Raw genomic sequence first — 15,826 nt, 5'->3', positions numbered from 1 at the left:
GCTAACTTACTTGGTAGTTTCTATGACACTATAAAGCCAGTCAGATGAAGAATGTTAAAGACTGCTGTAAATAAAGCATTGGATACTATCCAAATTTTTAATTAGCTTTGACAACTGGGAAACTATACCCTGGATAATTAATGTTTATAGAAAACTTTAAAAGCTTGTTTTATATAAGTCATCTCTGTTTCCAAGTTCTTAATTTATTTTTGGTCAGAACTGCAAACTAAAAATAAAGATGCAACTGCTACTCTGTTTTGTGCTTTTCTACCATATCCTTTATTAGTGATCATAGAAATGGCCAAAATCAGGAAGTAAATGATATGGTTTGGCTCTGTGTCCCCACCCAAATCTCACCTTCAATTGTAATAATTCCCATGTGTCATGGGAGGGACCTAGTGGGAGGTAATTGAATCATGGGGACAGGTTTTTCCTGTGCTGTTCTCATGATAGTGAATACGTCTCAAAAGATCTGATGCTTTCATAAGAGGGCAGTTCCCCTGCACAGGCCCTCTTGCCTGTTGCCACATAAGACACGCCTTTGCTCTTCCTTCATCTTCTGCTGTGATCATGAGGCCTCCTCAGCCATGTGAGGTAATTAGGAGATGTATTAAACCTCTTTCCTTTATAAATTACCCAGTCTTGGGTATGTCCTTATTAGCAGCATGAGAATGGACTAAAAAAGTAAATTTGTACTGGAAGAGTGGGGTGCTGCTGTAAAGATACCAGAAAATGTGGAAGTGTCTTTGGAACTGGGTAACAGACAGAGATTGGAACAGTTTGGAGGTCTCAAAAGAGGACAGGAAGATGTGGGAAAGTTTGGAACTTCCTAGAAACTTGTTGAATGGTCAAAATGATGATAGTGATATGGACAATGAAGTCCAGGCTGAGGTGGTCTCAGATGGAGATGAGGAACTTGTTGGAAACTGGAGTAAAGGTCACTCTTGCTATGCAAAGAGACTGACAGCATTTTGCCCCTGCCCTAGAGATCTGTGGAACTTTGAACTTGAGGGAGATGATTTGGGGTATCTGGTGGAAGAAATTTCTTAGTGGCATAGCATTCAAGAGGTGACAGAGCACAAAAGTTTGAAAAATTTGCAGCCTGACAATGCAGTAGAAAAGAAAAACCCATTTTCTGGGGAGACATTCAAGCTGGCTGCAGAAATTTGCAGTAAATAGCAAGGAACCAAATGCTCATCACCAAGACAATGGGGAAAATGTCTCCAGGGCATGTCAGAGACCTTCATGGCAGCCCTTCCCATCATAAGCCTGGAGGTCTAGGAAGGAAAAATGGTTTCATGGGCCAGGCCCAGGTCCCCCCTGCTCTATGCAGCCTCTGAACATGGGAACCTGCATCCCAGCTGTTTCAGCTCCAGCCATGACTAAGAAGGTCCAACATACAGCTCAGGCCATTGTTTCAGAGGGTGCAAACCCCAAGCCTTGGTGACTTACAAAGGGTGTTGGGCCTGTGGGTGCACAGAAGTCAAGAATTCAGGTCTGGGAACCTCCAGCTAGATTTTAGAGGATATATGGGAATGTCTGGATGTTCAGGCAGAAGTCTGCTCTGGGGGCAGTGCCCTCATGGAAAACCTCTACAAGAGCAGTGTGGAAGGGAACTGTGGGATTGGAGCCCCCACACAGAGTCCCCACTGGGGCTCTGCCTAGTGGAGCTGTGAGAAGAGGTCCACCTTTCTCCAGACCCCAAAATAGAAGATCCACTGATGGCTTGCACCATGCACCTGGAAAAGCCACAGACAGTGCCAGCCCATGAAAGCACCCAGGAAGGGAGGTGTACCCTGCAAAGCCAGAGGGGTGGAGCTGCCCAAGACCATGGGAACCCACCTCTTGCATCAGTGTGACCTGGATGTGAGACATGGAGTCAAAGGAGATCATTTTGGAACTTTAAGGTTTAACGACTACTGTATTGGATTGAGGACTTACATGGGGCCTAGAGCCCCTTTGTTTTGGCCATTTCTCCCATTTGGAATAGGTATATTTACCCAATGCCTGCACCCCCATTGTATCTAGAAAGTAACTAACTTGTTTACAGGCTCGTAGGCAGAAGGGACTTGCCTTATCTCAGATGAGACTTTGGACTGTGGACTTTTGAGTTAATGCTGAAAGGAGTTAAGACTTTGGGGGACTGTTGGGAAGGAAAGATTGTGTTTTGAAATGTGAAAGGGATATGAGATTTGGGAGGGGCCAGGGGCAGAATGATATGGTTTGGCTCTGTGTCTCCACCCAAATCTCACCTCGAATTATAATAATCCCCATGTGTCATGGGAGGGACCCAGTGGGAGGTAATTGAATCAAGGGGGTTGGGTCTTTCCCATGCTGTTCTTGTGATAGTGAATAAGTCTCACGAGATCTGATGGTTTTATAAAAGGGCAGTCCCCCTGCACATGCTCTCTTTCCTGCCACCATGTAAATGTGCCTTTGCTCTTCCTTTGCCTTCCTCCATGATTGTGAGGCCTCCCCAGCCATGTGGAACTGTGAGTTTATCAAACCTCTTTCCTTTATAAATTATCCAGTCCCAGGTATGTCTTCATCAGCAGCATGAGAATGGACTACTACAGTAAAACTATGTGAGGTTTCAGTGGTCTGTTACAATTGAATGATCTCTGAAATAATTTTGAGTTGGTTTCTAAGATCATAAAGTTTGGGCTGATACAAAGCTTAGTCTGCATCTCAGCTATGCCAGTTATCAGCTATTTCTTTTTGCACAGGCTACTTAAACAATTTAAGCTTTAGTTTCCTTCTATGTCAAATAAGCATAATAGTATTTACTTCTTATGATATTTGAAATTTAAATTAGATAATTTATAAAATATATGGTATATTCCTTGGCAGGTAATAATTGTGAAATAAATGTGGGCTGTGATGATGATGATGATGGCTATTAGTTCTGCACCACTAACACTTTCGTCTTTTATCCTTGATAAGTTAACCTATGCCAATGTGTCTCCTACTTCCATAATTCTTCTGTCTCTTCTATAGACTCCTTCTTTATTGACCCTTTTAAAGTAAATATCTCTTAAGAAATCTCTCTGGTTTCTATTCCATTTCTCATAATGCAATCTCTCCCAATTTCAAAGTCAATCTTTCTCAATCTAAAATTCTTTACATCTTTAGTCATTTCTTTAGAGATGAATACAAGGTCCTATCTTTATCCCTGTCTTGTTTCCTAAGTCCCTGATCCTACTGACAAATGTCATAGAGGTGTTCCACCATCACTCCAACCAGTGATGTTCTGTAGCATTTGCCAATTTATATATTGTAAGTACTCTCATCATGGCCTGTTTCAAGCTGCTAACTTAACAGCACTGAATGCAGAGTTGGGGGAGATATTCATGCTGGCTCCAATATACTACTGAAATTTCCCCAACTCATAAGTCCTCAAACAAAAATTCATCATTTGTCCCAATCCTAGTGAATAGCACATTATTCTCCCTATTTATCCAGACTAGAAACATCAGCGTCAGCCTTAATGGCATTTGGGGTATTCCTCAATTGGTCCTTTTCATACCCCTGGGCCTTAGCTGGTGCTGCCACCTCAGCCTGGACTGTCCTTCCCACATCCTCAGTGTGGAAATTCTTCAAGCCTGAGCTCAAACTTTGAATCCCTTAAAAAGCCTTCCTTACTCTACTCTTCAATTAGAAGTAATCACTTCTTCCTCTGTACTCACACTGTGCATTTTTCTAAAAGTAGAAATATCTGTAGTTGCTTCATTAAAAGCAAACACAGCTTTCTTAAGATGAGGAAAATTCCACTGGAGGGTGTAAACATGGATTGGAGTGTTCTCAGGTCTGGTCTTCATTCATTCACCTTTCTCTCAAGTGTCTCCTACAGATACAGCCAACAGTGTGGGGATGTCAAAGGAATCCTCTCCTTTTAATATTGTGGGCTGAGGATAGATTTTTCAATACTTCCCTTAATTCTGGCAACACAGTCAAGTGAAGACTGGAATTTTAAAACAAAGCATTCAAACAAACTCAAGAGAAACACAAAGAAAACAGACACCATGCATTGTGTGCCATCAGATGGTGTGGCTCACCCCAGCATGAAGGATTGAGTTTATTAATAAAGCTAATCTTTAAAGTCGCATTTTAAAATTTATTTTTATTTAGTTTTTCCTTTTTTTCCTTCTCCCTCCCTTTCTTGGTATGTTTTATTTTTACAAATAAATTTATATAGTATAAATTCAAAAAGTAAAAAGGGTATACAGCCTACGTCCACATACATACATACCCCATATCAAGCAAATAGGCATGTATTCATTATATCTTTCTTTTCTTCAGACTTTACTTTTTGGAGCAGTTTTAGTTTCGCCACCGAATTGAAAAGTTACAGAGATTTTCCACATGCCTCTTGCCCCCACATATATGTAGCATCTCCCATGATTAACATCCCCCACCAAATTGGTGCATTTGTTACCACTGATAAATCTACATTGGCACATCATAATTACCCAAAGTCCATTGTTTACATTAGGGTTCACTCTTGGTGTTATACACTCTGTTGGTTTAGACAAATGTATAATGACATGTATCCATAGCATCACACAGAGTATTTTCAATACTCTAAAAATTCACTGTGCTGTACCTATTCATCCCTCCCCCAACAACCCTGGACAATCTCAAATAGCATTTAATTATTTTGATTTTTTGTAATGCTAATTATATTTTTCACCAAATAGATTATAAACTTGTTTGCAAGGATAGCATTTTACCCATCTCTAAATTACCCATATTGATCAGCACTGTGTTATGTACACAATACATAATTCAACAATTTGCAAAAAGAATTTATGACATGAGAACTTTAATTTTAAAGTTTAGCTTTAGAAGATTGTGACAGGCAGCAAAATATAAAAAGACATAATATGCCACATGTGGTACCTTTCCCTATATGAACTCTTGTGACTTCGTTTGACCTTGAATATCATATAATAAAAATGATTTCATTTTTCTTTCTTTTTACTTCTCTTTTTTAAAAAACATGAAAGTATACTAAAACAGACAATAGTGCATTATTTGGAGATATTTTAATGTTTTGCTTTTCTTTATCCTTCAGAAATACTAACCTTGAACTGTGATTTTGTTTTCACATCCTAAATTTGCAGGCAATCACTTCTGAAGAGTCCAGCCTTGGAATGATACTAGAATTCTGGAAGAAGTATCTTGTCTCAAGGCATCTGAAAGTTTCAGTGGTGTATTTTTCTTCTTCACTGTAGAGCTTTGACTTTCTGGAAAAGAGGAAGAGGAGTTGTGGCAAAGACTGGAACTAACCCTTAACCTAGAAGAGAAACTGGTCAGATAATGGATGGATGGATTTGGTTCAGCCCTGTTCAGGCTTGCTACTCATTGCATCAATGTTCCCGTTCAATCCGTCAGACGCACCCATGTCCCTTCTGTAGAAATCAGTGAATCATATTGAATCCTGAGTAAGCGATCATGAGCTTTACCATTTTAAGCTCTATTGCTTCTGTCTCTTACTGCCTTTTCTGTGTTGCCTGCCTGTTTGCTGTCACCCTCACATCAATGTCTGTCAAGTATTTGAATAGGGAAGTAGGTTGAGAAGGGGATTTGGAATGAGGAGTTACTTTGAAAATAATTGGGCTAAAATTAAGGAGACCTTATTTGGTTCTGGTCCTCGTTGCTTTTATTAATCTAAATAATAAGCACTCTAAAAGAAAATGATATTTATTCAGCATGGGTACTGCAATGGGAATACACATACTCTAGTAAACTATGTGCTTATTCAGGAGGGTAAAGAAAGGCAAAGGTTTTTAAAGAAAAATGGAGTACACAATTATTTTGAGATAATTATTCCTGGTTACAAGGATCAATAATAAGGATGGCACCAGTTTGAAGTTAGATAGGCAGTTGCTGGGCAGATATCCTCGCAGAAGTATTTTTTTGTGTAAGGTTGCAATGGCCTTTGTGCAAGGTTGTGGCTTTGCAGTCTTTTCTGACAATTCCTGTTGTCAGGCATTCGTAAATGGGAACCCTTTCTTCATTGCTTTCCCGAGCTCCATCTGTCAGAATTTTTATCACAATTGACTCCATTTTAATTCTGACAATTTTCATGTTTTTAACTAGCTCCTTGACCTTGAATGGATTCCATTATGTTTCTGGATATAATTTATAAAATTATTAAATTGCAATAAATAGTGTTAATGAGTTTTTATCAGCCTCATACTTTATGATTTTTATATAAATTGGTTATTTTTTGGCAAACAGACTTTTCTGATATATACAATGTACTGTCTAGGCACAAAATTAGATGGGATAGTACAACGATGTGACAGTGTAATTCCAAAAGATTAACAGGATCAAAACAATTGTTAGGGAAAGAGAGGGAACTAGGGAAGAAAATACTGACCTGAGGATAATAGTGAATGGTATGGACCTCCAGACTCATCATGTAAAATTGACATTGTCAAGGGAAACGGCTTGCAACTTAGTACTGGCAACTTAGTGCTGGTTAGGTATAGAAATTGGTTATTATTTTACACCGACAATGTTTGTTTCAATGTTTTACTTTAGTTTATATCTTTTGCTTTACTTTTTATTTATAAATTTTTTTCTCTATAATTGAAAAATTTAAAACCCTAAAGTGAACAAAAAGTATAAAATAATCATATTAATTGCCCAAAATTGTTTTGACAAACGTTCAAAAATTTAGTGTTTATTTTCATTACTATATTGTATTATTTTTATATGATGTATATATTAATTTTTCTAAAAGCATATTCCAAGACAAGGACTTGAATGCAAATAATTTGAGATAATCAGGGGACATAAGCATGGTGGTGGGCCCATGAAACTGGGGGTGGGTAACTGGAGTTAATCTCACGGAGAAACTTCCCACCTGAAGTTCAAGGCAGGTGGATTTAAGGCTGCTGGGGTGGGTGTTAACCTTCCAGCATTTCTGGACCATTGTCAGTGTGTAGTGGGGTACAGCAGATTTCCAAGAGTGGAGCGGGGTGCCAGGGAGCCTGAGCAAAGAAATGAGAATCTTGGGGTTGAGAGTCAGCTGGAGCCCACAGAAGGGCTGGAGGGATGTGGGTGGGGCACTAACAATGTCTGCTATAATATACCACCTAACTTTTTAGGTAAATCAGTCTTTTACTTGTAAAACTTAAACATGTTTACCACAAACCATTTAAATGTTAGAAAAGTGAAAATGATATAAATATTTAAAAATCATCTCAAATTTTACCATTCAGTAGCCAGTCACCATTTCCTTTAGGTGAAAACCATTCCCTATTGTGTGTATGTGTGTCAATTTTTAGTGAAGTCTATTGTCTACTTTACCTTTTTTATTTCTGTGATTATGCTTATAGCCTTCTTTTGTTTTTTTAAATCTATAACTGCCCCGATTTTTATTGTTCATCATGCTATCTTGGAGTTCTTGAATTCAAGTTCTTGTTAGATTATTCTCTAAGGTGACATTGTGATGAATTTTCTTACGCTTTGAAGCATGTTTTCGTCTGTATTGGGATATTTATCCTTCTTTTGAAATTTACATTTTTTTCTTAATTTCTTCTTCTTTCTTGCATATTTTATTTTATTTTACTGTGATATGCTTGTATATTTGCATGGTATTTCCATTCACATTTCTCATAATTGAGCAGTTCTATTCAGGCTTTTTTGTTGTTGATATCATGTGAGTACATACATGATTCTTCTTAGCATAGCTGAACCAAGTTTCTTTTGCCCTTCTAGTTACTGTTTGAAAGATACTTTGTTTTCTATCCATTTTAGGTAAATATATAGAATGGCAAGGGTTGGGCAAGACCTCAGCTGAAGTGGTAATGTAGTCTTTATAATAATATTGTAGCTCTGCTCTCTCTTTGGAGATATTGTTAAATATCCTATACTGGAAGTAAGACCATTTATTTTTATGAGTCACATTTCTACGGGAGATATACTTGGGCTTCATATCATATCCTTAGTTCAGTGCATTGGACTTACTTTTGTAGCATACTAATAAATAATTCAGCTTCTTGGCTTCAGGATAGAGGGAAAAAGGTTGTCTTTCACTTTATCATCCCTTAAAACCAAAAATGCTTAGCCACTGCTATTTTCCAAGCTACATTTTTAGATGGCAGAATACCCAAGAGTCTACTATGATAGTTACTTATAATAAAATGAGATCATTAAGATATATGAGATTTCATATGGCTATAGTGATATATGAGATTATAGTTATATGCCATTGATAACAGTGCCAACAATTATGAGGGAACCAGTTCTTTAAAAACAAAACAAACAAAACAAAACTTCATGACAGGGCAAAAGATTTTGCTATACATCCATTTCAAGGCTTTGCTTGTGTTTCTGAAATTCTGATTTAGAATTGATCTTTAGTTAGTAACCAGCCCCACTCTTGAGTGGTACTAATAAATTATATAACTATAATTTTAAAAACCTTTTACAATACACAGAATTTACATATTGGAGCAGAGGTTAAACCATCTGGACATTAGGATAATTTCCAGTTTATTTTTAAAAATGATTCTAAATAGGTATATTATGATCTAAAATATGTAACTTAAAAACAGTACAATTTAAGGTGAGTTAAGGTGACCCTTAAGAGTACTAACAAATTAGAAAAAAAATTAAGTAAACTAAAGGCATCTGGACCAGTCAGAACCCATAAAAGAAAAAAAAAATCATTGAATAGATTTAATAAAAAGACAAGGGATCTAACAAGAGATCATGAAGCACCCTTCCTCAGGCACTAGGAACAGACTAGACGGTTTTTTTGTTTGTTTGTTTTTGTTTTTGTTTTTGTTTTGTTTTTTGAGACAGAGTCTCGCTCTGTCGCCCAGGCTGGAGTGCAGTGGCGCAATCTCGGCTCACTGCAAGCTCCGCCTCCCGGGTTCACGCCATTCTCCTGCCTCAGCCTCCCGAGTACCTGGGACTACAGGCACCTGCCATCGCGCCCGGCTAATTTTTTGTATTTTTAGTAGAGACGGGGTTTCACCGTGGTCTCGATCTCCTGACCTCGTGATCCGCCCGCCTCGGCCTCCCAGGCGTGAGTCACCGCGCCTGGCCTAGCTAGACGGTTTTAACAGTTCTAAACTAAAAGAAGAAAAGAGAAAGGTTTATGGAACAAAGTAAGAGTCTTGGCCTTTTGAGGAGGCTGTCCCTTCCATAGAGGAATACATTCACAGCCAACACTTGAACTGGGAGGGAGGGAATGAGCAGAAAAAAACTTTGATCCTTTTACCCTCCTACTCTCCTATCTCCTAGCAGTGCTTCCCATTGGACAAACCCAACAGAAACAAGAGGGCAGGGAAGACCTGGGGCTGGATAAAGTAGAAGTCAACCTTCTACAGCGTAACAAGGCACAGAACAGAAGCGAATGGATCTGGAGGAGCAAATGGAGACCAGCCAGTCCAGCAGCTTCCCTTGTCATTTTATTTTTAAAGATCAAATTATTTTTCCAGCTATGGAGGCAAAGTGCAGGAATGAGCTCATCATAGAAATAAAAAGCATAATTTCCTGCATTTGCATAAACTTATAAAAGTCAGTTATGAAATCTTTTGTTAAAAAATAGTTGTTTCATATATATTACAAATATATAAGCACCCACACGCAGAGTTGTTCATACTGTTTTCATAGCTTTTATTGAGTCCTACATGCAAAGGGCCTTTCTAAGGGCTTTACATGAATTTACTCATATAATGTTTAGTAGTACTAAGGTTTGGTAGTACTCACATAATGTTTATCCTCTCCATTTTGCAGTTAAGTGAACTAAAGCTTGGAAAGTTTGCACTGGGTTAATAATAAGAAGTGGCAGAGCTGGGATTCTAACTCAGGTACCTGGCTCCAGAGCACTTACCCCAAGCAAGTACTATCTAAAGACAGCCTTACCTACCTCAGAAAGCTGGTTAGTAAAGAGATGCAGGAGCATGGACACTCCGGGTACACTTTCACTTAACAATGTGTACCTTTCACTTAATAACTTGTATGACTTTCTGCAACCTATTAGACTTCAGTTTACTTATTTGTAAAACGGGCATTATGATAATAGTATCTAACACATGATGTTTTGAACATTACATTATTATGAAACATGTATATATGCATGTAGGCATGTATGTATGTATCACTCTAGCTACAGAAAAAGACTCTCACATGTAAGCACTTTATAAATGTTAGTTAATATTGCCTCTGATTTGGGGGCTAAAATTCCGATTCAAATATATTTGGGTAGGAACTTTCATCAAGGGTCTGATTTAATTAAATTTCTATGTTTTCTTAAATAACCAAGAATACGTTTGAAGTTACAGCAGAAATTGCATAATTTTGCAATTTGTAACATTGCATTGAGCAGTAAATTAGTCAAAGTTGCACTATGTATCTCTTATCTCCTCTGCTTTCTGTAATGAGTAAATCTTACTATTTTTGAATAACAAGAGTGCATCTATTATTCTGCTGCTATCTGAAAAAAATCACGTTTTAGACTTCAATACTGAAAATAAATTTAAATACTAAATAAATTATCCTGTTTACTCTTTAACACAGCACTTGATCACCAAGTCATTTTTCCCTTTTATAAAATGGAGAAAGTATGTGCAAAATGATCATCTGAATACAAATGAAACTCCAATATAAGTTTGTACTGTCATCATTTGTCAGGTGATCAGACAAAATGCTTTACAATGGTACTTGGATTATCTAATTTGATTATATAAATATCAATATATTTAGAGTAACAATTTGCATAATCAAAACTGCAGGACTGTCATTGGTTGCAAAAGCAGATTCAAAATTATAATTTTTAAAATAATCACAAATAGAAAACTCGGAAGTAACTGTATAATAAACTTCTGTTTTCCTGAGCCATTTGAGAACAAGTTACCAACCTGCTCCCCATTACCCTAGGATAGTATGGGGTGTATTTCTTACCAACAAGGACATTTTTCTAAACAGCCACACTACGATCATTAAAATCAAGAAATTACAAAAAAAGTAATAAATTACCACAAATACATCAGTACCATTTACTCCTCAGAACTCCATTTAAATTTCACCAATTGTGCCAATAATGACCTTTCTAACAAAAGGATCCAGCTTAGACTCACATTATACATTTGTCAGGTTTCTTTAGTTTCCTTCGATGATAACAGCCTCCTCAGTCTCTCTTTGACTATCATGACCTTGGCATTTTTGCAGTATAAAGGCCAGCTGTTTTGTAGAATGTTTTCAATTTGCATTTGTCCAATGTTCCTTCATAATTAGATTTGAGCTGTGCATCTTTGGCAGGAATATCACAGGAGTGATGCTGTGTTGTTGATCCTCAGGTATCACACAATTTTGATTAATTCCATTACTAAAGCTCACTTTGATCACTGAAATAAGGGAGAGTCTGCAGAACTCTTCCACTGTAAAGTTAGTTTTCCCTTTTGTAATCGATTTTGTGGCTGGTACTTTGAAACTATGTTTCTATTCCATTCTTTATCAACTTTCAACTTATTCATTTTTCTGTATCTGAATGGATTCATGATTTCCTATAGTGTTCAGTGGGTTATAGTTCTTCACTATCATCATTATTTATTTGTATGTTTATATTGTCCTGGATTGGGCCATGCAGAGACAACCATCTCTATGGACGCCTCCTCCCCCTCCTTAGGCTCTGACACCTCATGCCAGGCTGCCCACCTAAACCTACCAGATGCCCCTCAACCCACCAGGGCTCAGGCACCCTGTACTAGGCCACTCCACCTCACTCAGCCTGCAGGAATGCCTACCTCGCTCTGTTCCACCAAATGGCTTTAGGACTAAATTATTCAGAAAGAAGAAGCAGGGGAAGGGGAAGGGAAAAGAGAAAGGAGAAATGAAAAAAGAAGAGAAAAAAAGCCCAAATTACAATGTTACGATAAATTTATAGCTACAAAATTCTGCATCTTAGAATTAATTTTCTCTTATATTTTCTCAATTACTTATAAGGAAACCATCAAGGCAACCTTAGGCAATTCATACCTCTATATGAGCATACTGGTCAGAAATTGCTTTCAATATTCTTTTAAATAAATTTTACTGCTTGCCTATGAGTGCTTCCTGAGTTTGTAGCAAAGAACATTGAGGGAGGATGTAGTCATGCTAAGGAGAGAAAACTAATGATGGATTTCTGAAAGGATTCTTTCAGAAGCTTTACAAGTATGCAATTTAAAATGTCTTTTCACTAAAGATAAAATAATAGGGCATGGAATAAATCAAAATTCTTTTTGATTAGGAGGAAAAACATTTCCTTTTAAGGTTATGAAACTGTTATGGTGAAACTTACTTGGGACCTCTGTATTTTCTGCTCTTCAGATGTAAACTTTAACCCTAATCTGACTTCAGTGAAGTATATACTGTTGAAGAAACCTGTCTGCACACTTTTTGAAAATGTCCAGACTGCAGGGAGCCCAACCAAATGAACTCGGCCCTTTTAAGCCTCCCCCTAACCCGAATGATCTGTAGTGCTGTCTGGCATTCAGACACTTGTACAGCCTTGTGGTATCTCTTCTGCTGCTATCTTATATTAATTTTCATGCTTGAAAACAGTGTATGTTTCTGCTTTGCTTCATTAACTAGACTGTAAACAATTTGATTATACACACCATCCATTTAATGATCATTTTGTTGTTTTCTTCTCGATATCATCCAAAACAACAGTAGATGTGTAATTGTAAAGTGAATAAACAAATGAATGAATGAATCAATCAATCAATCAATGAGTCAATCAATTAACTCAACTATGTGGCATTACCCTCAAAAATTTTTTCAACTTGAACAGCTCTTAGGTTTGTGTTTTTCAAGATAGAAAAAACTCTTGCTTTTAATGATCTCATTTTCACTTCCTAAATAACGAAACTATAACTTGTAAATAAAAAAAAATTTCCTTATATTTACAATTTAATGTAAGAAAATCATCCTGAAATTCTTAGGCAATTCATACTTCTATTTGCATACGTCAGAAATTGCTAAAGCAAATGATAGATTTCTCCTTATTTGTAAAAGTCAAGGAACAATTTTAAGATTTAATATTCCCACTCTGCCCCAAATAAAGTACTTCAGCATCATCAGAAATTTGGTACTATTAATGGAAAAGCATTAACTGATGTCTTCAGGCAAATACATACCTTCATCAATTAGAGTTTGTTTTTCTATCTTATTTTAACTATTCTAGTTATCTTTAATTAGGAGTTCACCAAATCTGGAGTATTATTAACATGGAGGTGACAAGCAGAGCATCTCTTCAGAACATAAAATACAGCATTCAGTGTCAGCAAATGCCATTTTGAGAGAATACTTTATTTTTTCTTCCAAAGACCACTAGCTCTTTCCTCACATTTTGAAGGTGCTAATGATGTCCAGTAACGTGGCATCTCTGACAGATACAGTCTGAAGAAGGTGAATATATAACATAAAAACATTCGAAGTATAACAACAAATATTTTTCCCTTTTCTTTCTCTTTAAATGTACTTTTTTTAAATCAGTGACTATTACTAATAGCAATTGTACCAGATGATGATGTAACATATAAAACAGAACCTTTCCCCTCTCCCACCCCTTCAGTATCCTGTTTAAGGTCCCTTAAGGGGATCCTGTTTAAGATCCCTTTACTATGGTCTACCAGGCTGGGCATGAGGTGGTTCCCCTCTCTTTCTGAGATCGTCTCTTACTGTTTCTCTATTTCTTCACTGTGTTCCAGCCCTTCTGGCCCTATGCCTGCCCCTGAGACAGCCAAGACAGTCCCTGCCTTGTGCCTTTACTTGTGCTGTTCTCTCTGCTTGGAACTACTGGTAGTCCAAAGCATGACTTTGTGGATGTGAAGGGTGTACACTCAGCTACCTGCTATTTTACATCATCTTCTCCCACCTCAAATAAATACACACTGTAAATCAATGGAGTGTGTTTTCTCTGCAAATGTTACCTTAAAAAAAGTCCCCTCAAACTTCTTCCAACCATATTGCTGCTGTATAGAAAATCTGGAGTCTACTGTCTGGAAGGACAGATCAGCCAGATCTCCAAACAGCTTGCTCCTCATCGTGTAAGGCTCAGGGCAAATGCCAACCCTTTAGAGAGGCATAATGTCACATTTTCTTCACCACGCAGGTCATTTTCTGCTTACTATGTTCCTTACTATCTTTTATTTTCTTCACAGCACTATCACTATCTGATATTAATTTGTTTTCATAATTTAAATTCTAATAATCACTCGTATTCCTCCAGCAGAGTGTAAACACTTTGAGAGCAGGAATTGTGTCTGCATCAAACCCTCCTCTATCTCCAGTTCTTAGAATAGTGCCCAATACATAACCGTCACACAAAACCTATCTGTTGCATGCATAAAATACCAGTTCTTTGCTTGACAAAATTGAATATGTGGAACAATTCTGAACAAGATAACTCCAGCAATTATATTGAGCAATTGTATGACAGTTTCAATTGCCCTCTAAACAATATTTCTTCAGCATAGTTAAATGTTGCTCTATTTATATCCAGGTACTTTTAAGTAAAGGCAAATGAGTAGGCTGAAAAATGCAAAATTATATTTATTAGAGTTTCAGTGTTGGGCCCAATTAGTCAAAAGAGAAAGTCATCAATTTCCATCTTTTTTCCCAGACCTCGTGAATGGCCTTGCAGTTCACCCCATTTATTGTTCAAGCAAGACATCTGGAAGTTGTGAGGCCTAGACTTCTCCCTCATCCCCTGCACATTCAACAAATCCTATTAATTCTGCTTCTTAAATATCTTTTCTTGATATTTACAATGGTGCCCACTCTCATCCCATCATGTCTGAACTAACATGTACTCAATATGTATTTTGGGATTTGGAATATAGTACTTCATATTCTGGTTTTAAAAACAAAATTTTTCTTTCTTTATAATGTAGATTAAATTATTCATTCATTTGTAATTATTAAAAGGAGAATCATTCTGAAAAATAAAGAAAATTCTAGATATCATTGTTAAAAATGTACAGATCTTTAGGCAAATAGATGCCTAGTATAATTTTCAATTTTTAAGAAAACACATTTTATTCCCTCAAAAGGTCAAAGAATTCCTCAGATACATTAGTGTTCAGAGAATTTGACGGATTTTTCTGAATGACATCAAAAATAATTGCAAAAAATTAAAAAATACAATTTAAGCTTTTCTTATTGGTTAGAGATTTGGAAACTGCAGTTGTTTCACTTTAATAATACAATTTGTACTGAACAAAACGTTCTGCTGTTGTTGGGTTGCAATGAAGTGTTTTGAGAGTCATTGTCAAATATTCCTTAAAAAACAATTGAAAAGAGAAAATTACTGGAGGGCACTTTTCATGACAAAGGCAGACTAAATTTTATGTAATATTGAAAAGTATAATAATATGAAGTTAAATGCATTGTGGGAAATTGACATTGTTCAAATGGTATAATCAGGTAGTTTTACAGTACTATCTCTTACATATAATTATGATCAACTATCATTTTACTCCAAATGTTTTGTTATTGTGCAAAGAAAGCAATTTTGAGATTTCTAGATATTTGTGGTATTTAAAATTATCATTATTTTTATTTATTTGCTCTTCTGGCAGATACAAAGAGATGGTTGAAAATTTCTGATGTGAAGTAAATATAGAAGACAATGAGCTAGTTGAAATACTTTGTAAATTTATATGCAAATAAGTGGAGAAATCTATAATGTTATTCCAAATGTTTGTGAAATATACAATGAGGATTTTTTTAAACTGCTGGACATCCAATACAGTGATAATTGTCTTATTACGGAGAAAGACGTTACTATATGTGCACAAAAAGATTAATAATCTTC

The 15,826-nt window shown here is 36.6% G+C and overlaps 1 long non-coding RNA gene across 2 annotated transcripts; it reads left to right on the top strand.

Annotated features, from left to right (window-relative positions):
- Positions 1-2,440: 2,440 nt before the first annotated feature.
- Positions 2,441-12,689, top strand: LOC129466206 (uncharacterized). Of its 2 annotated transcripts, none has more exons than XR_008652095.2 (3): positions 2,441-2,492; positions 5,235-5,444; positions 12,334-12,689. It is a non-coding gene; the product is annotated as an uncharacterized lncRNA (long non-coding RNA). The 2 variants fall into 2 exon arrangements; XR_008652096.1 differs by lacking the exon at positions 12,334-12,689 and adding an exon at positions 9,268-9,435.
- Positions 12,690-15,826: the final 3,137 nt, after the last annotated feature.

The sequence above is a fragment of the Symphalangus syndactylus genome, chromosome 17 (genome assembly GCF_028878055.3).
Source record: "Symphalangus syndactylus isolate Jambi chromosome 17, NHGRI_mSymSyn1-v2.1_pri, whole genome shotgun sequence".
Classification (NCBI taxonomy): Eukaryota; Metazoa; Chordata; class Mammalia; order Primates; family Hylobatidae; genus Symphalangus; species Symphalangus syndactylus.
Note: the sequence above shows the minus strand (reverse complement) of the source record. Positions and strands in the feature narration are given on the sequence as shown.